Raw genomic sequence first — 24,191 nt, 5'->3', positions numbered from 1 at the left:
ATATTATTTCTGTCTTTTCAAAGTTTCATGTTGTGCAGCCCACAGTATTAGCTCCTGTTGAATATAAATAGTCTTACCTTTTTATTGTTCCTTTCATAGAGGGAGCCAGACCTAGTAGCTTCTGTTCATATAGTAAGATCAAGTATTAGGTTTGGTTCATTCCCAGTAACAGCTGTCCCCAAAGGGCTGGAGCAGTCAGTTACCTTTGCTACAATAGTCTATTGTTAGTTTGTTACCTTTTGAGGGAAATGCTATACCAGATATGAATATTTACAATTTTCTTTGTTTTCCTTATTTATACTTGGCTTAAGGTAAGAAACTAGGCCACAAATATAGATCAAATAGCATACAAAATGATTAATATGAAAAAAAAACACTGTGTTCAAACTTAGAATGTGTCTCTTGCTTTTATTTTTTCAACAAATCAAAGAATGCATTTTACTCATATTTCATTTTCCTAATTACATGACTTCATGTATCTAAACTTCACATTTCTCTTCTTTGTTCTTAAGTCTCATTATTTTATATAATATCAATGTTCACATAGAATGTTAATATCCTAGCTTTTTATATATTATAATTGTCTCTTTAAAAATAGTTCAGTCTTTAATTTTTTCCCTTGTCTTTGTTATTTGATCAACTTTTATTTAAAAAATCTTTTTATTCTTGTTTTCCTATTTTTTGTGCTTTTCTTAATATTTTCCTTCTCAACAATTTAAACAATATTTTCCCTCACATTCTTAAATTTCTTTTACAAGTACCTCTTTTTACTTTCTTTTTCCTTTAGAAATGATTTTTTTTGCCTCTTAACTTTATCCTCAGGATTTAAACAAAGTCTCTTATTTTACTATCCTCTAAGTGGGGTTTTGTTTTATTTTTTTTAATCTTTTGTCAAAGTTATGATTTACTAGGGCATTTACATAAAAGTATTCACATGAGTTTCATAGCTACCAGAAAAAGTACTTACTACATCCCTCTCTTCTGAGGACATCTGAATCTCCTTCTTTTTTGAGACCCCCTAGGGAAGAGAATTTGATGTTCAGTGCTGGCTCCATGGATTCTGACAAAGGGGCATTGTTATGCAGTGTGCCTAAGAAACAGAATCACATTCATTGTGTCAGCTGGATTCCTGATTATATTCTCACTCTTGAAGACAATGGTCTTGGGGACTTCATAGTAAAGGACATAGCAGAATATGTTATCTCTCATCTTGTTCACAGGAGGAGAACATGTGTCATTTACTATCATTTTCCTTCTCTAAAATTATTGCTTTGTTATAAAAGCTTATGACCAAATCCCTTTGCTATTGACAATGTATTACTAGAATCTTTGTTTGCAACAAGTGGAAGGAAAGAGGAGGAAGAACAAAAGTACAGAAAAGAAGAACCTCTGATTATTTTGAACAGTAAAAATGTTTAATGGAAACATCAGGGAGCTTACAGAATTGAGATACATGAATTCAGTGATGCCAGCTGTCATGTGTCAGTACCAGCTCTCTGTTCCCTTTGGCAGAATAAGCAGAACAAACATGCAGTTTCTTCTACAAAATAATGCAGACCAAGAGTTTGTCCAGGAATAACACCAGGATATCTGGAATGCCTCTTAAAATTTAGTCAAAGATGTTTTGATGATTTTAAGTAATAACAATTCTACATTTTTTTTTTACAATTTTTGACACACTCATTGCTCATTGGTTTTAATCACAAATAAGTTTGTTGAATAAAGTCTTTAATATATGCCCCTGCAATAGGTTTTTTTATTGAGATATAATAGACATATTAGTTTCAGGGGTACAGCATAATTCAATATTTGTATATATTGCAAAATGATCACTACAATGTCTAGTTAGCATACATCACCATACATAGTCACAATTTTTTTTGTGATAAGAACTTTTAAGATACAATCTCTTAGATAATAAAAAATCCCTTAGCAACTTTCAAATATGGAATACAGTATTATTAACTATTGCCACAATGCATCCCCCAGAACTTGTTTATTTATTTTAAACTGGAAGTCTCTACATTTTGATCACCATCATCCCCTCACTTCAGCCTCTGACAACCACCAATCTGTTCTCTCTATCTGTGAGTTCAATTTTATTGTTGGCTGGTTGTTTTTAGATTCCGTGTATAAGTGAGATTATATGGTTTTGCCTTCTCTAACTTACTTTGCTTATGAGTTCTTCTTAATGTCAATACATACGATCTGGCCATTATTTCCTTTGGCTTTTCTATGATATTTCATGGTATAACTATTTGAGGGTCTCCTTTGAAATTGTAGTCTTGGTACATGTTGCCTATATAATCTAACCAAATTTATTAATTTCTCTTGGTTTCTTCATCTATAAAATATAGATAATAATTGTACTTTTTTCATAGGTTCATTTTCAAGGAGTAAATGAATTAATAAATTTAAGTAATTTGGCATTGTTTCTGGCATTTAGCCAGTGCTCAATAAAGGTTCTATACTATGGCTACTATTTAACCCTACCTTTGTACATGAATATTATGCCCATATGTGAATTTTTTCCTAGGTGTATTTCCTAAAAGGAGAATTACTAAATAAGTATATACTGAATTTTGGCAGTTTCTGTATAATTGCCCACCCTGAAGGAAATACATACATACATATTTTATATATATAAATATATATCACATCAAGAGTAAGGGTCAGTTCTTAATTTTCTACACTCATGACACTGCTTGATATTACCAACCTTTAACGCTGTGACTGGTCAAATAGTGAAAATTTAATATCTCAACACCAGTTGTGATTACATTGTTGCTATAAGACACAATGTACCATGAATGAATGCAGTATCCAGGAGGGGGCATATTGCTCAGGAATCCTCATAAGGTACATTCAGCTTAAAATGAGAGACTGGAACAGAAAGCTGGTAGTAACCAGTAACCAGGTACATTTCTTTGTTTTCAGAGAGAGAAATGTGCCTGTAATTTAGGTCCACTGACTCCCTCCATGAGTCTCTAGTCCCTTATGAGCCATAAGGTTAAGGAGAGGGGAAAAAAAAAAAGAAAAAAGAGCTCACCATCCTATAGTGGGGGTGCTAAAGCATTCTAGTATTGTAGAGAACTCCAGGATCTTTGGGAAATTTTTCAGGACAAGTAGACATGTGACAATGCCTGGGAAGACAACTAATCCCCCTTAAGCCGGAGGATCTAAGCCCAAAAGAATTTCTAGAAATTTAAATGTTGATTTCAACTTGTGAATGCTGGCAAATAGTAGGAAATAGTTTACATAGGAGTCTCCCTTCTAAATAAAGCACTAGACTGACCCATTGTAAGGGGAACAGAAAGCTGCTGACCTTCAGGAGCAAAAAATACTTCCTTAGACTCTGATTCCATTTGGGGACAGCCTGTTGTATTAGAAAAGTTCCCCTCCTAAATTGCAGGGATGTCTGAAGGATTAATGTTTGCTGGCTGTGGGCCAAACTTCTGGGAAGTTTGCCAGCAGCTGAAGCTCTGTGGGTGATACAAAAACCAGACTGGATATGAAAGAACTGACAGGGATAAAATTGTCAGGACTGGGCAAACTGGGATAATGACCGGAAAGCTAAAACAATTCTAGGGGAAGAAACATCTGGAAGATAAGGGAGGAGGGGAGATTATGATTAGGAAGACATTGTGTGAGGAAGGCCTGTGTTAGGGGACCATTATCCTTTAGAGCTCTGGGCAATTCATTCTCATCCCCATAGCACATAGCTTCTGAATTCTCAAACACACAGGGAAGGGGGATTGCTTATCTTGTCTCAAAATTATTAAAAAAACAAAAAACAAAAAACAACTCAACAAAACAAAACAGAAACTCTTTACTATTCCTTTTGCGACCCCGCCATCAGGCTTCTCTGAGTCTGCTAAGATAAGAGAATAAGCCTGGAGGACAACAATGCCTCCCCAGGCAGTTGCTTGCTCAAAGGAGAGGGGACCCTTCCCATTCCTAAGTCAAGTGGACACCAGAGCCCTAGAAACTGAATTTTGGCTCACATGATAGAACTGCTGTTCCTTCAGCAACAGCCAAATAAAGCTAGCACAGTTCAGCTTGCTCACTAACACTGGCTGATGGCTTTTACAGTGATGGATGGATCAAATCAGAGTTTGTTGCAAGTTGGAATGCTGTTGGGAAAGATGTATCTACACCACAGTCACAGCTTTTAACAGGAACTCCAGACTTCCGGGAGGGGAGGAGTGTAGAAATGGGAAGCAGCAGTGAACTTCTTCCCTTTTCCTACTTCAGCATCAGCAGATTTATAGACATCTACCCCTGGATGAAATAATTACTGAGACTCTGTGGAAAGATAATAGTAATGTAACAGACTGTTTCACTGTTGAGGGAAATGACCAGTCACAACTGACTAGACATAAACATAATACACTCCAAAAAGCACGTGAGTATTTGAGGTCAGGTAGAATGACAACCCCTCTTTTTATTTATATCCCAGATATATGTGATGAGTTCCTGGATCAAGGGGTTGAACTACGATGAGCAGAATTGCCTGAGGGGACTTCCAGGGGACTTGGAAAATTTGGTATGTGGCTAGTGGTCTAAAATGGCTTCTAAATTTGTTTTTAGAAAAGTATTCAAAAGTTCTTCTGTTTTATGTGAGATGGACATCAGTCCACATTTGTCCCAGAGCTATAAACCTGCTCCTGATTTCACTCACAATTTATTCTACAGGGATGTTAACACTGACAATTCATAGAACATTATGTTGGAGTGTTATGCTAGTTGAACCTGGCAAACAGACAAAACAAGTTACTTTGGATGCCTTAGTAAGATGTATACCTGCCAGAGATGTATGCATGCTTATAAAGGTTTTCAAGGCCTGAAATACTTGTGAAGTTTTTATGTATCCAGTGGTAAGGTTATGCTGAGACATCATCTTAAAGTCAAGGCCAGGTTGTGTACTACTATCAAGAGAACAGCTTAGATTGTTCCAAGGAACAACTCTGCAAACCTCCATGGATTTGGGAAGAGTGTCTAATAAGCTCAGGGGAGTGTGGGAGGTAGGATTCTAATTCTAATTCTAATTAATTTTAATTTTAATTCTAATTCTAATTCTAATTCTAATTCAGTGGCCCTCACCCTATAACACTAATGATTATATATATTAGAAGGTATTTTACTGAAGTAATTAAAGTCCCAAATCACTTTATCTTAAGATAAGGAGATTGTCCTTGGTGAGCCTGATCTAATCAGGTGAGTCCTAAAAGGAATGGAGGGTCTTTCTGGTGAGAGATATTCAAAATGTGAGAGGATTTGACATTAGTGACATTTGACAACGTATAGTTAGCTTTGAAGATGGAGAATACCAGGTAGCAAAAAATGCAAACCAACTCTAGGAGCTGAGAGTAGCCGCGGCTGACAGGCATTGAGGTTTGAGGATCTCAGTACTGTAACAACAAAGATTGGGATTTTGCCAGTAATCTAAATGAGCTTGGAAGCAAATGCTTCCCCATGTTCTCCAGTCAAAAACTGTATCTGGCTGACACCTTTATTTTGGCTTTAGATACTTCACATAAAACCCAGCCAGACCATGCCTGGATTTATGACCTACAGAACTGCAGATAATAAATGTGTGTTGTTTTACCCGCTAAATTTGTGGTAATGTATTATAGCATCAGTAGAAGAACGAACTAACCAAGAGAGAAAAGTGCAGATCTCTAGGATTCTGAAGCAAAGCTATGCCTTTTGCAACAGAACCTGATTTGCTATTTGAAAAGATACCCCAGTAAGTGAGCGGGTCCTATAAATGACTAATCAAATCCACCAATCCTGATCTTGATATTATTTGATCTAGTAAATTGCAAGTTCAGAGGGCCAAAGCAATCTCTTTAGGATGGAAATTGTGCAGTATAGTTTGGGTTCTGGTAAGTTAAATGATCACACACCCATGTTGCCTATCTGTGTTACATTGAAGACTTTGCTTTAACTCAGGTCTATGGATTAGGGTGGAGATTTTTTCAACCAAATAACAGTAGATGAATAAACTGGTTTACTAGTTTATCAGCTTGATATGTTGGTATAAACTAAAAAGGGGTTGGGATTGCACTCTAGCTCTCTTGTGGTGTGGCCCTAAATAATGCATCAGGAAATTCTCTCAGAGGGCATAACTGTGAGCATTAAACATAGTTATTTATATTTTATGTGGAAAATGGCCTAATATATAACTAAACACTTATTTCCAGGTAGTGGGAAAATAGGTTGGATAGCTAGTTAGGGGTCTAGAAGAAATAAAATTGAAATTTCAAGAGACAGTAAACGGATATTTTAGAATGTCACAATGTATTAGGTGTTTGCGTATCTTACAATAACTCGCACCAGAGTGTAGTCACCAAAAAGGAGCTACTCAACATTGTTGTAGATAGATTGATTCATCCTAATGTTGTCAGTCTCTTCTCAACTATCCTGGTATTTGCACAAATGGTTTATAAGTGAAGTGGCTATGGTATCAGTTACATTAGCATGCATTAGTTCTCATCTTGTTACTATCTTTTCTAAGGGTCAGACCTGTCAAAAACAGAGACCAATATCCAGCCTTTAATATGCTACTCTTCTTTAAAAAGAGAACCAGGCACATAAAGGCACATTGATTATATCAAATCATTTCTACCTCTGAAGGGATAATGATTATTCATTATTGGTCTTAATACTAAGGTTTGCTTTTTCTACCTGCAGTTTCTTTTCCAGCACAAGCTTTTATAGGATATCACAGTTAGCAGTCCAGACCAAAGGACCCATTTTATGATAAAAAAGTATATGGTAATGGGTGCATAATTGCCTGATCTGCTGGTCCTGCCATGGACTGCTTGATCTGGAAGCACAATGGAATGTTGGAATGGCCTATTAAAGATCAGTATGTCAGTTTCCAAAAAAAAAAAAATATTCTGCAGCTTTAGGGAACGGTTCTACAACATGAAATACGTGTCAACAGCTCATACTCATGGTAGTCACTGTTGTTTTCCCAGGAACCAGTGGTAGAAGTATAATTAGCCAAATACACCGTTACACCCTGCCACTCATTTGCCAGATTTTCACTTTGTCTCCTCTAGTCTTAAAAGTCTTGGTCTGGAGTAGGGTGGAAGGGGACTTCTACCAGGGGATACAGTAAGGCTTTCTTTCAACCTGAAGTTGTAACTACCACATGGTCACATTGGGCTTCTCATTTCGGTGGTTCAGCAGAGAGCAAGAGGAGTTAACTGATGTTGGAGATTGCTAGAGTTTTAGCAACCCAATAAGCAGGAAAGGAAAATATTTGTAATATAGGAGATTCATTGGGGCAACTCTTGATGATCTAAGCCCAGTGATAGTTATATGCACAATTGCAACAACTATAACCTCACAAATGCAGTGAGCAAAGGCTCTTATTCTTTAGGGATCAAGATCTGGGTCCTTTTATCAGTGAGGAAACTAAGAACAGCTGAAGGACTTGCTAGGGATAAATGTGACCTAGAATTTATGTAAAAGAGGGGGATGATGAGTATCAGTTAAGGCTTAGGGACCAGTTATAATTCTGAGTATTTCAACTTATTCAATTAATAATCTTATATTAAATGTTTTGTGGTATATTAGTCTTAATGTAGGGCATAAGAAATCTTGGGTGGTGCAAGGAGAGGGGGTGTCTATCAGACATCTTTTGTGTTTCTCCCACAAACACCCTAGGCTTGCTTCAGCATGACAGTACCTTGCTATGGATCTACAGCACATCTCTTGCTTTCTGAATGGTGTTTATTTATCTCAGCTGCATTGGATGACTGTTAAAGCCTCCTCCTATGAGCTGAGGCACTTGTACATATATAATGTGGAAAAATTGAGACTTCCTGGGTATACAAACAATACCCTCTTTCATGTCTCTGGCTGATACACATTTTACAGGGTCCCTCATGGAGTTCCTAGTGGGATTGAGTTCTAATGGCCTATAGATGGAATATCCCACTAATGTTCCTTAAGACAACCTTCCCTCTTTCTTTGTTTCAATTCTTAGACTCCTTCCATTTTGGTTCTTTAGTATCATTTGTCAAAATAAATACTTTCCTAGGAATCCTTGTCCCAAACCTTGCTTTATTGGGGGAATCCAAACAAGGACAGCCAGGTTCCCTAAGATATCCTGATTGTAAAGTGCCCAGTAAATAAATCTCTTGCCATCAGACACAGGGAGTTTGTAGTCTTTCCAATATGTCTAACTTTCTAGTCAAAATGTAACTTATAATATAGCATGTATGAAAAGTCATCTGAATTAAATACTTGGCTTCTTCCTTTCTGTGGATGCCAGGGTATTAGAGGCAGAACACTTAAGTAACATTTTTTTATTGACATCAGAATTCTGGATTAAGTCTTTTTTATTATTTATTTTGCATAAACAAATCTAAAGAACTTGATAGAGGAGACAGTCTAGGAGTCTGACCAACTTCTTCCCCACTTTCTCACTTATCGCTCTATCTGGACTTTCTCACTTATTGCTTTATCTGGACTTTCTCAAGAGAAAATATGAAAAGCACCAGAGTGATTCCAGTAGCTACTCTATTAATAGGCTCCCTCTGACTTTGGGGGGGAAAAAAAAGAAAAGGAAATATTTTAGAATGTCAAAGCCCTTGAGATTTGTGTAAACTTTGACTATATCATACTTTAAGAATATACACAGCTATCATAATGATAACATCTGCCAGTGACTTTAAATGGTAACCAATATATTTCCAGGTTTGTAAAATAGGTTGGTAGCGTTCTATCAATGTATTTCCAGACATAACTGAAGATAAGAATTAAGGCATAATAAACATACACCTTAGAGGAAACTCAGTGTCACTGTCTGTATTAGCCTTAAAGCAACTCAAATACCTTGATATCAGTGTATAATGACAATTTAGAATCTTTTAAACATGAAATCCATCAAAGATTTAAGGTGAAGGTAGTAACTCACATTATACAATTTTTTTCCTATAGTACAGTTTCGTGGAATTTTATCTAGAAATTTATGCCAAATTATTTCCTTATATAGGGATTTTACTTAATTTTCTATTTTATCTGACACTTAGACATTTGTTAGAATGAATAGGAATATTTATATCATTACAATTCAGTCTCACCACACCAGCATGTTTTTATTATGGGTAAATCAATGTTAATATTTTGGTATAATACCTGATTAGACATTTGAATAGAAGTCACTTTAGCTGTATTCAATTGATATTCAATGAAACATAATTTTAATGGAAACAGTTATAAGAATATTTCATCCCCAGAAAGTTAATTAGTATCTTAGAAGCCTTGCTACTAACTTACATTGATCATACAAAGGATATGGGTAGCATTTAAAATGAAAATAAAGTGAAATACAATCATTCCTTCATATTTTCATTTCATTTTATATATTTCATGTTTTTAATGGTTAAATTAATTCATAATTTTGTGTACTTTATAAAATGTATAAGATGAATAGCTAAAAAGAACTTAATACTTCATTTTATTTTATTTCAAAAATAATACATTGTGCCTGTTTGATCACATATTCAAACATGATAAATTCTCAAATTCTTAAATATGGACTACATAATAAAAATTGTATATATCCGTATTTATGCATTACAAAGCAAGTATTCAATAACCTATGAATAAATTATGATTCATTATTTCTTTGATTATACATATAAAAGCTTGGTATTCTGGCCTACTTTCTAAGAGTCAGGCAAAGGACAGTTCTTTTCTGCAAAATTGTATGTAGTGGTGTTGGGTGAGGTCACTGAAAGGGCATACCCCCTGGTTGACCCTTGAGCTGGACCCAGAAATTGGAGGCTTCTCACCCACTCTTGTCCTTGGAATGCATGATCCACCCATCATTCCCATAACCCGAGCCATTTGAAGGACATAGCCTTGAGAATGAGGTGTTGCTGAGACCCTCTGGATGGTGTATATGACTGAACCTCATTAAATTCTCTACATAAACTTTTAAGATTCTGGTGGGTGGGTGCTGAGATCTACTGGTTTTGAGGCGGTGGAAGACAAAGACACCTTGCTTATTAACAGCACCACCTGCCAATCTGGAGTGGCCTGCCACTTTCTTTGGTCTTTCCTTTCCCTCCCTATATGGTAGCCAGTTTTTAATTTCAGCTGAGAAACACTGAGGCTACAAAACAAGTGGTAGGCAATTCACCTTTTACAGAGAAGAGGCAAGAAAATCACTTCCAAAATTGATAAGATCATTCTTTTTCTTTAAGTATTTGCACAGTGAAGGACAGACACGCACACACACAGAAACAGGGGAGTATCTCCTATTTCAAACTGAAGAATCACATTAAACACCCTTTTCATTGTTTTTCATATTATTTTCCGGAGATCAAATTTGGCACTGGCAAGACTTGAATCAAATACACATTATTACATTAAGCTGCTTTCAGTAGAAAATTTTTGAACATAAAGGTGAAGGACACAGTCAGTGTTTTCTAAATAATATGTACAGTATATGTATATTATACATTTAATTCTTTCTCAGTATATTTTTCACTCATATTTCCCATTAAGAGAGCTAAAATTAACACTTATTTATAAATACTATTATTTATAGTACTATTATTAGCAATGTTAGTAATTATTTTAATAAACTACTCTGTTCCACTATCAACTATTGAAACTTCTTTTTTTTCTTTTTTCAATCAACCGTTGAAATTTTTAGTCACCACATTTAACAAATAGTCTAAGACACTTCTTTGAAAAATGTAGGTTTCTCACTTGGGAGTGAGGATTATAACTATATATGGTCTTCCTCAGACAAAAGAATGTACTGGTTAAAGTGTCTGGCTCTGTCACACATCTTCTGCTCTCTGTGTATAAAGTGCTTCTCTTTGAGTTCTAAACTTTTCACTTTTAAATGGAGACAATATTATTAATGCCTACTTCAAAAATTGCCAGGAATATTAAATGCAGTATCCTACATAAACATTTCACATTGTGTCTGGTTCATATTGAATGCCAATAAATGTTATTTTTATAATCATTATCTCTATTTTTTTGTGAATGTTGGATAATATAGGGTTTGTAAAATCATTTTCTAAATTATTAATATCTGTTAAATGTTCATTATTATTTTATTAGTATCCAGACTCCAAAAAATCTCAGTAAATCAGTTTAGGTTGGTGATGTCTTCATATAATATCATACAAAGATAATAAAGCTAGTCATATGGATCAGGAAACAAAGAACTTCTCTTCCAATGTTTTAATGTGGTGGGAAACTGCCAGGTAACTTTATAGTGTGACATAATTTGTTTATGAAATAATGACATGTTGAATATCCTGGCTATCTTCTACCTCAGTCCTAACTCTTAAGAGGGGACACATATTTGGGGTTTTCTTGCTACAGATGGGAGTAACCATATTAAACAAGTTAGCCCTGTTAGGGTATTCTAAACTTTGCTACAAAATAGTCATATGAAAAATAGAATCAGGCGTTGATATGGGGGAGAATTGAAGTGTTAACTCAAATGCAAAGAGCTCAACTAAGGCAACCTAACACAGACGCCAAGATGTGGTAGACACGGATAGGGACTACCCACCTCCTGCTTCAGAGAAGGACTTGATGCCTACCAGCAGGCAGGACAGCCTGCTCATGGCCTCCTGTTGCCCCTGCCCTCAGGTCAGCCTCAACTGCAGAGTCAGCTCCTTTGTGGCAGCTCAGTAGAGTTACTGAGTCAGTTGGGGAGAGAAAGGTTAAAATCATTTTATACTTAGATTCTGTCTTCCATTCTTCAAAAGTATATGTTATCTGAGAATTCAATCACTTACCATCAACCTACTCTAAATTTTGTCAAAATATGTCTTCATAGGATTCAGAATTTGCATAAATTGCCTCAGGTTTACAGTGACCAGTTAGTACATTCTGAGTTAGGTTATTCATGGGCTAGGTATCCATCCAAATGCAAAACTTTTTGGTTTATAGTTGTTAAACTTGTCCCATAAAACACAGTGGGGGGACTTAATAGAACACACAAAAAAAGTTTATTGCGTGATAGGATGGTCTGTCAAGGGGTTCAGACAGGATGAATGGTGTTATTGTACCTTGAAGTATGATATGTGGGAGATTTAGGAGTATTTGCAATACCCAAATTGTCACATAAACAAAGAACCATAAACAATGGATGAACACACGAATGAATGAATGAACATATGTGGTTGCTTACTTACTGATCTATGACAAATAATTGTAAAAATACAAAAAAAAAAAAAAAAGATGTTTTTTCCAGAGGGGTTTTCCTCCTTTTTTTTCCCCCCTAGATTTTGAGTCAGGGTTTTAGGGCAGTAAAAGCAAGTCTTTACCTAACCAGATATTTCTCTCTCTCTCTCTCTCTCTCTCTCTCTCTTTTTTCCCATTATTTCAATTTTTGATTTCTAAGTGCTTCCATGCTTCCCAGTCTTTAAAAATTTGGATTACTAAAGTCATCTAAGTATTTTCTTTCCTGAATTTAAAAACATGATCAAATTATTGTTATTCTGTGAGATCTCCTAACGATGTCTGATTCATTTTAGAGACAAATGCTTTCTAATTTTCAAACTTACTCATAGATATTATGCATGGATAAGCACCAAAGCAACTTTATTTTATTGCTCTTACTTGAATTCCTTTTATTTTCCCCTACCTCCTAGGGCTCCTCATAGTCTCTGCTTTTAGCATAATCACGGAAGACAGTAGATCTTTTTTATCTATTGTCTAAAATAGTCTTCCCACTGTTCCATATGTATTGATTCTCATACTTCTAAAATCTCTTTTAGAAATCAATATTTTGACCTTGTCTTATTCTTAATTTGAGTATTAAAAATACATTCCTTAGGTTTCATTTCCTTTGACTTGGTTTGCTTTATTGAACTCAAAGTTATGAAAAGAAAAAAGTAAAACTTTCTCAGAGATATTTCTCTTGATGAGTTTTCATTATTCTTTTTCAAATCATGACACAAAGATTACAGTAAAACCTGGGCTTTATGTTACCTAGTATGTAATTTGTTTTAGGTTGGGAGGACACCTTTTAAAGTCTCAAATTTGTTGATACATATATGTGTTTTTTTAATTCTAATTTTAATTTTTTTTAATCTTTCTGCCCCACCATTCCCTGTACACACATTCTTGGTTGCCTCATTCTTACCATGCCTTATGATTCCCAGTCACGCAATGTTCTTGCCAAACATGACAACATATCTTTGGTATGTGTTCTTTATTTTTCTCAATCTTTCATTCATTCACTTTAAATATTTCTTCAAATCTTTCTTCTGCTATTGCATTTATTATGATTATCCATATCTATTTCTTTCCAACTTCTGTGTTATATTTAAATCTAATTTCCACTAGAGCATTTTGAATATATTCATATGTTCCATTTGCTTTCATAACTTTCACATGTATTTTCCTCTGCTTGTAGGAAAAATTCCCCCTTTTCTGGTAGAAAATTAAATATTATCTCATATAAGAAGTTTTTCTATTTCCAGTGGATAGAATTAATTATTTGATCTTTCATGCTACAAAATGACTATTTTATATGATTCTTACATAATAAAGATCATTCTAAGTGCTATTCATAGTTCCATATTAAGTAATTGCTAGTTTCATAGTGAGAGATAAATATGTATCTAGGAAATCATCGAAATTAAAGCCTTTCCTTCACTTTCCTTCTTGTACTACTTACTCTAGGACAAGAAAGTGGTTGGAGTTAAGTTATTCACTTAAAATATGAACTGTAACATCTTGAGAGTTTTATTATAACTTCCAAAAACTAGCAAATTATCCACAAAATAGTAGTGTTCAATAAACGTTTGTTGAATTTGTTTCGTCAAATAAAATTTAAATGCCATCAGTCACCAGAGACTGGTTATAGAAAGAGTAATTTTAAAAATATAGGTAAAATTGATGAGCACGTTCTAAATAACTAGATCCTAAGAAAATTATAAAAGTGAAATGAAGAATTAGAATGATTTACTTAAACAAAAGAAAACATTTTAATCTGCCATAATATCACTTATTTTCTGTTTTTATTTTTTTCTTGTGTGTGTGTGTGTGTGTGTGTGCATATGCTTTGTTCCACTGTTTCCTCTTTACTGTTTTCCTGTGGATTATTTGAACATTGTTTAGTAACCATTTTGGTTTATCCACATCTTCAAATTTTACTTTATTGTGGTAAGAATTCTGAACATGAGATACACATTTTAACAAAATTTAGGTTTGTAATACATTATTGTTAACTATAGGTATAATGTTGTACAGCAGATATCTATCTAGAGCTGATTCTTCTTACTGAGCTGAAACTTTGTGACCCTTGAGGAATATCTCATTTTCCCATTCTCCTAGCTCCTGACAACTCTGATTCAACTCTTTGATTTTGTGAATTTGACTATTTTAAATACCTTTGTCAGAAAAGTGGAATTGTGCAGCATTTGTCTTTCTATGTCTGGCTTATTTCACTTAGTATAATGTCTTCCAGGTTTGTCCATGTTGTCACATATGGCAGGATTTCCTTCTTTTTAAGTCTGAACAGCATTCCACTGTATGTATACACCATATTTTCTGTATTCATACATCTGCTGATGGACATGTAAGTTATTGCCACATCTTTATCTTGCTTATTGTGAATAATGCTGCAGTAAACATGGGAGTGCTAATATCTCTTTGAGATCCTGATTTCAGTTATTTTAGGTATATAACCATAAGCAGGATTGCTGGTACATATAGCAGTTGTGTTTTTAATTTTTTGAGTAAACGCCATACTGTTTTCCAAAGCAGCTGCATCATTCTACGTTTTTACCGACAGAGTGTAAGAGTTTTAATTTCCCCACATCCTTGCCAACACTTGCTTTCTTTGTTGTTATTGTTCTTGTTTTGTTCATAGCCACTCAGACAGGTGAGAGGTTATATCTCATTGTGGTTTTGATTTGTAGTTCTCTGACAATTAGTGATGCTGAGCATCTTGTCATAGCCTGGTTGGCCATTTGTGTGTTTTCTTTAGAGGAATGACTATTCAGAATCCTTGGCCCACTTTTTAATTGAGTCATAATTTTTTTGCTATTAAGTTCCTTACATATTTTGGAGATTAATCCCTTATCCAGATATATGGCTTATAAACATTTTCTCCCATTCCATAGGTTGCCTTTTCACTCTGCTGATTTTATTGACCATAAACTTTTTAGTTTGTAGTCCCACTTGTTTATTTTTGTTTTTGTTGTCTGATTTATCCATATTTATGATTATTATATATCATTTTATAAGCTTTTATTGGTTGTTTCCTATTGGTAAATATTTTCTCTAAAGGATCAGATAGTATATAGTGTAAATTTTGTGAGACATATGGTCACCTAGTCAGTTCTGCAAGAGCAGCAAAAAATAGCCATAAACAAGGCATAAATGAGTGGACATAGTTATGTACCAGTCAGAATTTATGTGCAAAAAACAGATGGAGGATGGGTTTTAGTTCAAGGGCGGTAGTTTGCCAAACACTGCCATTTTAGGGATCAGAATCTATATATGTAACATTACCATTTACTAATATCAATATTTACCAATTTTAAAGGAAAGTACATATCTTACTGCATTTTAGTCCCATATATTCTCTATTTTATGATGTAGTTTTATTAGGTATCATGTCCGCATGTCATTTGAAAATGACATCAGATAATTTTTGCTTTCAGCTATAAAACATAATTTTAAAAACTCGAGGAGTTATTATGTTCTAACTATGAGAATCAATATGTATGGAACAAAGGAAAGATAGTTTCAGAAAACAGATATTTATTTATTATTATTTTTTAAACATTTTATTTATTTATTTGACAGAGAGAGAGACAGCCAGAGAGAGGGAACACAAGCAGGGGGAGTGGGAGAGGAAGAAGTAGTTTCCCAGTGGAGGAGCCCGATGTGGGGCTCGATCCCGGAATGCTGGGATCACGCCCTGAGTGGAAGGCAGAGGCTTAAGGACTGAGCCACCCAGGCGCCCCACAGAAAACAGATATTTAAATACTGTCTTTATATTATGTTAAAAGCAGAGACCAAGGAGAGTCATAAGAAGTAGAAAACAAAAGAATTAAAATAATTGCAATAAAATAAAATTACTTTTGTTATTGTCCTAAAATGGTCTATGAGGCTCTTTTCATTTTCTTTCTGCTCCTTAGATTTAGGAATATCTAATAATCTATTTCTATGTTCCCAAATTATTTCCTCTGTCAACTCCATTCTGCTGTTGAGTTCATCCAGTGAGTTTTTATATTTTGGTCATTGTATTTTTCAGTTCTGAATGTTCATTCTTTTTTTCTATTTAATTCCTGACACTTACAATTTTTTTCATTTGTTTTAAGAGTGTTTGTAATTGCTTGTTTGGACATTTTTATGAGAGATGGTTTACAATTTTGTTGGATAATTCTAACATCTGTGTAATCTTAGTAGTGGCATCTATTTACTGCCTTTTATTCATGAGAGTTTAGATTTTCCTGATTCTTGGAGTGATGAATAATTTAAGATTGTATGCTGGGCATTTGAGTATTATGTTGACGGTGTCTGGTTTTTCTTAAAAATCTCTTTTTTTGGGATTCCTGGGTGGCTCAGTCAGTTAAGCGTCTGCCTTCAACTCAGGTCATGGAGTCTCAGATCAGGCCCTGCAAGGAGCCTGCCTTCTGTCTGCTGCTCCCCTTGCTTGGGCGCTTCCTTGCTTGCTCTCTCTCTGACAAATAAATAAAATCTTTAAAAAAAAATCTATTTTTTTCAGGCATGCAGTATACTGGGGTTCAGAACATACATCCTGACCCATTTTGTAGGAGGTGGTTGAAATGTCAACTTTATTTTCAAAGCCTTTGCAATATTATTGTGGTCCCTCCCTCTTCTTTGCTTTCTCGAGGCCAAGCTAGAACCCAGGGTATACCCACACCAGAATTAAGTTATCAAACCTTTTATTGTTTTGTATTTGGTTGATTTCATGTATGAATTTCTCTGAGGTCTGCCCAACACTTCACATACAGACTTAAAATATCCTTTTTTCTAATTTTGTCTTCTCTGAAATTCTTGCTTTCCTTTTTCTTTTGCTGGGAAAAATGGGTGCATTACCTCATTTTTTTTTCTGGAGATAGACTGGTGGACGGAGCTCTGCCCTCCATCTCCACAGCTGAGATGGTGAGGAGAGAGAAGAGCGTTGCCTCATTATTGCAGGGTGTGAATACGTGACTGGCCTCTTTTTGCGGTGTGTGTATGGTATGAGGAGTGGTGCTCTACCTCATTGCAGGGCAGAGATGAAAGGTAAGTCTCTATTCATGTGATCAGAGTAGGCACATGACCATATTGTTGCTGGGCAAGGATAGAAGACAGGGCTCTCTTCAGTCTCTGGACTTCATTAGAAGGGAAAGTTGTGCAGCATATTTATTACAGTGTTTACCTGGAGTAAGGCATATATGGTCAAAATGTTTCTCTTCTACTGGACCACTATTTAACTTGTGCTGTGTCTAGAGAGATCAGGCTTTGCTTCTTTGTTTGTTTTGTCTGTGTCCATTGATGTTTCTGAATAGAGGACTTATCTAGTACACAAACCAGAATATATATGAGGCAAAAAAAAAAAAAGTCTAGAAAATTACTGCTGGTTTATTACTCAAGTCTTGTGGTTCATAGCAACTACATTCTCTTTTCTCCATCTTTTTGGATCGTTAGTCAACTACCCTATGAATTTACTCTAGGAATTTTTAGTTAGAGAGGGATTGGAAAAATGGAGTAGAATGTGCTTACTCTGTCATTTCAAGAACTAGAATCAAGAGGTTACTTTTTAAATTTGTGAGAATTATTTTAGTTGAATTTCAAGGTATAAGCTAGACAAAAATAGGTTGACCTGAGGGAGGGGAATGAGGGGATAGAGACTATGAATACAGACATATATTTGAGAAATTTATAAAATGCAAAGACATAAGATGGTAGAAGACGAATGCATAAGTTCATGGAAGAATTTTTTTCTTCCCAGAAGAGTCAACATGAGCAAATTTAAATAATGATGGGAATTAAGCACAATGTAATAAGAAGCAAAGCCCAGATAGAAGGAGCTTAAGATGGGAAAATAGTCACATCTTCTGTTTTAATAGGAGAACAGAGAAAAATATAACTGTCTTTGTAATTAAGTATATTTGACTACAAGCACTTAATTAAAATATATAGCTCCTTTTGGGTTAGGGGAAATAAATTTGAACATTTAAAAATATAGAAAGGACTTTAAATATCTTATATAGAGTACCAGAGAAGATTTAGGGATGACTAGGGAAATTGAAGCTGGTTAAATTTGGATATATTTTTAAAAGATTAGTTGATATAATGGCACATGGAATCTAAGAAGAATAGAATAGGAACTGATGACAGAGAATGGCCAATTTATTGAAATTAGATAAATAGAGGGATCCAAGTGTTAGAGGTCTCTATGGGATTGAAAAGCAGGTATAAGCCATATAAATGCATGAGAGGTTTGGGAAAACAGGGATTGTAAACATCGTGATATAGTCAAATTTATGAATTAATGGGTTGGTCATCTCTGAATGACAATAGGATGCACAGTTTGGTCATAGGAGTAAAAGACCAGATTAGAATGGAGTGGGGTAGTGAGGTAGAAACCAATAGCCGAGAGTGTAAGATGTTAGGCAGATTAATTTTGTGAATATACTTTTTATCATGATGGTACCAAAAATTGGGATAGGAAAACTGTGATTTTGATATTAACATCCTCAGGTGTAAGAGGGGAGAAAATGGAGGAAGGTATTCAAATTAAGTGTTAGCAGTGAAGGGATTTAAAAAGCAGTAGAACTGAAAATAATGGCCTTTAAAAAAAAGTGGTTAAATAAGTGATTTTATGGAAATGAAATTGCCTAGGAAATGATAAGGTTCCCAGGTTATTGTGATTTCGGGCTATACGAAAAGAAGTAGCTTCAATGGATGTCTTCAGGAAAGTATGAGTCTTCAAAGAAGTGCCTGAGGATGCAGGATGCTTGCGATACACAGGTGGCCAGAGCCGTGGTTCAGCATAGCCTGCAGAGCCAGGCAGCATGGTTTCAGTCCTGGCCAGCTGTGTGACCTTGCGTGCATTAAATGACTTTGACTTCCAGGTTACTCATCTGTAAAATGAAGGTATATTAGTGTCCATGCTAGATGATTAAACAAGCTAATACATGTGTGTCTTATAAAGCAACTGTTGTCTCAGCTTTAAAGCCACCCTTCTATGCTCTGCAGCAGATTTCAGTTTGCAGATTATTTTTGTGACTCCTATAATCAACCTCATAGCCCCCATCAGAGACACCAGCTCCAGCTGGCTGGGGCCTCTATTTTAGAAGCATGATGCCCATCTCTGTGTGATCATCTCCAATACCCAGAGGCAGCACTTTCAGTCAGGCAGCAAACTCTCTCCAGAGGTCTGCGTCCCTGCTTTGCTGGTTCCCACCTCCAAGCTCCAAATTCCGAATTTTGCTTTGTTTCCCTAAACTTGAGTTTGAACTGAATTTTGCGATATCTCTATATTGCCTTTTGGCCTTTTAATTTCTTTGATGCTGGTTAAACAATTATTAATCTTCAGTTATTTCTATTAAAATAGCAATATGCCGGGGTGCCTGGGTAGCTCTGTCAGTTAAACATCTGCCTTTGGTTCAAGTCATGATCGCAGCGTCCTGGGATTGAGCCCCACGTTGGGGCTCCTTGCTCAGTGGGGAGTCTGCTTCTCCCTCTCCCTTTGCCCCTCCCCCCTGCTCATGCTTTCTGTCAAATAAGTAAATAAAATTTTTAAAAGAAAATAAAATAGCAGTGTGGTTTATGTTCTCCTGATTGCACATTGATACTACATAGAAAATATTTAGCGCAGAAACTTCTTAAACATGCTAATTATTATTTAGTTTTTGTTACAGCAGAAAGATTTAGGAGTCATGAGAAACATAGGTGGTCAGGTTAAGGAAGAGATGGCATAGATCAGCATGGGAATGTGCACATAGACAGGAATGTAAGACCTGGGGGATTTACCTCTTATATAATGCCACTAAGAATATTGGGATGCAAGAAGAGATGTATTTTCATGTACCTATAACTATTTACTGAATGTAGTTTCTTACAGATTTAGTTTTATTGCTAAGCAAAAAAGATGGTTCAAGAAGGGGTTATAGTTGTCTGGGACCTGGTATCTTGTTGCTGAGGACATCTTCAGTTATGGCCTAAAGTAGAAAGGAACTTACGAAAGGAGACACAAGAGTTATATATGTGAGGATGTTAATACCTTGTGATGACACAGTATAATCTAAAGGGGTGAATACAGTGGAAAACATCTTGTTAAATTGCTATATTACATATGTTATTTAATTTCCAACTATATTAGGGAGATGAAACAATCACCATATTCATAATGCAGACTGCAAACATATTAGGTAAACTATATTAATTATGAGAAATTAGACTTAACCAAAGATCTTTTCTGTGCTTCATTCAAACAAAAAGTGGATTATATAAATTTGTTTCATACTTTATTGGCATTTTAATTTTTATGAAGATCAAAGCAATCAGAAATAGAACATCTAATCTTTATCTAACTCTAAGAAAGGAAGAGATCTTGGTTCATGAAGTAAAATAATGGGGGAACTTAAAAGAAAACAATTGCATTTATGAAAGATTTAGCAAAGCACAATAAGAGTATAAGTCCTACTTGATGGGAAAAGCAAATTGTACAGAGACAAATTTTTAAACACTAAAGGGTGAAAGACTGTAGTTTCTCATGATGTATATTTCTAAAACAAATGAACACACTTTAAAACTTACACAATGAGTTGTGAAACCTTAAAGAACATCTAAAGAGACTCATGCAATTAAGCTAAAGTCCTCTGACTATTATAGGTTTCAAAAATACATTTACAAATATGAATGAATATCAGGAATTTTATCAGGAAGAGTAAATAGAATCACAGAGATGTGGATAAGTATCATCAATATGGCTAGCTAGCTAAAAGGCCGATACAACATGGGGTGGCTGGGTGGCTCAGTTGGTTAAGTGTCTGACTCTTGATTTTATCTCAGATCATGATCTCAAGGTTGTGAATTTGAGCCCCAGGTCAGGCTCATGTTCTGGGTGTGAAGCCTACTTTTGGATTCTCTCTTTCCCTCTGCCTTTTACTCCCCTCCCTCTCTAAAAAACAAATAAATAAAATAAAAGACAGATATGACTTGTCATTTTTTTCTCAAGGCAACTCAAAGTTCTGTAAAGAACTTTTTGGTAAAAATGTATACAATAAGAAGTTACGAATTTATTAATAGCATAAAATATGTGGGAAAATGCACTATTTTTTTTTCTGCCCTTAAAAAGATTAAACAAATATGTATCCTTCCCCATTGTGATGTGACTTACAATACCTTCCCGGAACAGGAGTATACTTCTCCGTGATAACAGGGGAGACCAATGGAACATAATCAGAAGTGACAATATGATGATTCTTAGTGGGAATTTTAAGAGCCATCACTTTTTTTTTTTCTCCAGCTTTCTTTCTATTATTCCTTATGAAAACAGTTTGTTATATGTGGAGGGTTTTTCTTCAGTTTGGATCCTGGAATGAGGTCAACAAAGGAGAGCCAGACAACAGAGATATAGCTGTCATGGACTATGAGGAAGATATAATCCCTTGTTTGTGTAAGCCATTGTCATTACTGAGTTGCTATTATGCAATATTATTATATTTTTTTAAAACACTATGGATTATATATACAAACACAGTAGAAATGAGAGAAACCATAAAGTGCAATATTGTGTTTATCTTCTGACTACCACAATGTTCAGATTGAGAAAAGATGAATTACATATTAAGAACAAAGAGACTCTTGGTAAGTGAGAAGCTATTAAGAGACCATGTATGTTATTTTAAATAAGACATATTTCCTAGCTTGTACAGGATATAGCCATTTTTAAGTTCTTAGTTAGAAAAGTAGTAGTGGAGTCTAAAAACTAGAATTAAAAGGGTGCCTGGGTGGCTCAGTCGGTTAAATGGCTGTCTTTGGCTCAGGTCATGATCCCGGGGTCCTGGGATCGAGCCCTGCTTTGGGCTTCCATACTCAGGAGTCTGCTTCTCCCTCTGCCCTTCCCCCTGTTCATGCACTCTCTCTCTCTGTCTCTTCTCTCAAATAAAATCTTTAAAAATATACAAATAAATAAATAAAAGCTAGAATTAAAGATCTTTAGTCTGAATTTTTATTTTAAAGAGGAGATGGATTATCTTTCATTCAGTACTAAGTAAAAAATTCTAAATAAGTTTATTATGGATGTCCTATGGATATTTAGCAAAGAAATATGTAATTCTAAAAAAAAGAGAGGATAAATTCATAGAGAATTATTAAGCCAGACTATGACATTTCTGTTGAGATAGAGTTGTTCCATTTGTGAATGAAAGAAACCTGAAATGTTTCTGAATTTCAACAAAGCCAATTGAAAAATATAAATGTGTTTAAGTACAAATTGACCATAAATATTATTTAATGATTTTCTAACCACTTTATAACCATACTCAAAAGCTAAATAGTGAATTTGTACATTGTTATTTAGATCTTAATACAGCACTCACCTTCTTAGAGAAGCTTTCCATAACCACCCAGTCTAAACTTTCCTCCCTCATAAATTGACATATTACACTGTTTGTATATCTACCTTTTTAAAAAACCGGCTTTATTGAGTTATAATCTACATACTATACATTATACCATACATTTTATCTGTGCGAGTTCTAGGATTCATTTTTTAGTATATTCATTTATATGTGCAACTATATCATAGTCAGTTTTAGAATATTTCATCACCTCCCAAAGAAACCCTTTACCCTTTAGCTATACTTCTCTTAGCCCATCATCTGGAAGATATAGAGATAGTTTTACTTCTTCCTTTCCCATATGGATGCTTTTAAAAATTAAAAAAAAATTTTTTTTAATTATATTATGTTAGTCACCATACAGTACTGGTTTTTGATGTAAAGTTCGATGATTCATTAGTTGCGTATAACACCCAGTGCACCATGCAATACGTGCCCTCCCCACCACCCATCACCAGCCTATCCCATTCCCCTACCCCCCTCCCCTCTGAAGCCCTCAGTTCGTTTCTCAGAGGAAAATTTTAAGGCCAAATTTTCCTAGCTGGAAACATTGGTACAATGTTAATAAAAGTGATGAGAGCAAACATCCTTATCTTGTTATTCATCCTATGAGGAAAGGAGCAAGTCTTTCACCATTAAGTAAGATGTTAGCTGTGAGTTTTTCATAGATGTCCTTTATCAGGTTGAGAAAGTTCCCTTCTGTGACTAATTTTTTGAAAATTTTTATTATAAAAAGATGTTGAGTTTTGTCAAATGTTTTCTCTGTGTCTATTAAGATCATGCAATTTTTGTTTTTAATTATATTAATATAATATATTGCATTAATTGGTTTTCAACTATTAAACCAACCTAGCATCTCTGGGACTGTCACTTGGAAATAGTGTATAGTTCATTTTATAAATTGATAGATTCACTGTTAAGATTTTGTTGTGGATTTTGTGTCCATATTCATAAGATATATTGCACACTGATTTTCTTTCTTTTAAAAATTGGACATTTTGTTAAGAAATGTCCCTAACAAATTTTTAAGTGCACAACACACTTTTGTTAACCAAAGACACAATGTTGTACCATTATATATCTCTATAATTTACTCCTCTTGCATAACTAAAACTTTATACTCATTGAATAGCAACTACCCACTTACCCCTTCCCCCAGCCCCTGACACCCACCACTCTACTCTCTGTTTCCATGAGTTTGACTATTTTAATCATGTAGCATTTATCCTTTCATGACTGGCTTATGTTCTTAGCATCATATATTCCAGACATTCATGTTGTCATATATGGCAGGATTTCCTTCTTTTTAAAGGTTGGATAATATGCCATTGCATATATACACAACATTTTTTTTATCCATTCACTTGTCAATGTACATTTAGTTTGTTTCCATATCTGCCTATTGTGAATAGTACTTCAGTGAACATAGGAGTGCAGATATCTCTTCTAGATCCTGACTTCAATTAATTTGAATAAAAAACCAAGAGTGGCATTGCTGGATCATATAGGAGTTTAATTTTTAACTTTTTGAGGAAACTCTAAACTGGTTTCCATAGTGTCTGCATTATACTACATTTCTACCTTCAGTGTATA

General features: G+C 34.9%; 1 long non-coding RNA gene across 2 annotated transcripts in view; it reads left to right on the top strand.

The window, feature by feature from the left end:
• The window catches only part of LOC123797779 (uncharacterized), a 504,316-nt gene that overhangs the window by 92,346 nt on the left and 387,779 nt on the right, over positions 1 to 24,191 (top strand). For both annotated transcript variants that reach the window (XR_015725747.1, XR_006781059.2), the window contains exon 2: positions 4,460 to 4,546. This is a non-coding gene — a long non-coding RNA (uncharacterized LOC123797779). The remainder of the gene's footprint in view (positions 1 to 4,459; positions 4,547 to 24,191) is intronic.

The sequence above is a fragment of the Ursus americanus genome, chromosome 9 (genome assembly GCF_024610735.1).
Source record: "Ursus americanus isolate L20-20 chromosome 9, mUrsAme1.1.p, whole genome shotgun sequence".
Taxonomy (NCBI): domain Eukaryota; kingdom Metazoa; phylum Chordata; class Mammalia; order Carnivora; family Ursidae; genus Ursus; species Ursus americanus.
This window is presented reverse-complemented; position numbering and strand designations above follow the sequence as displayed.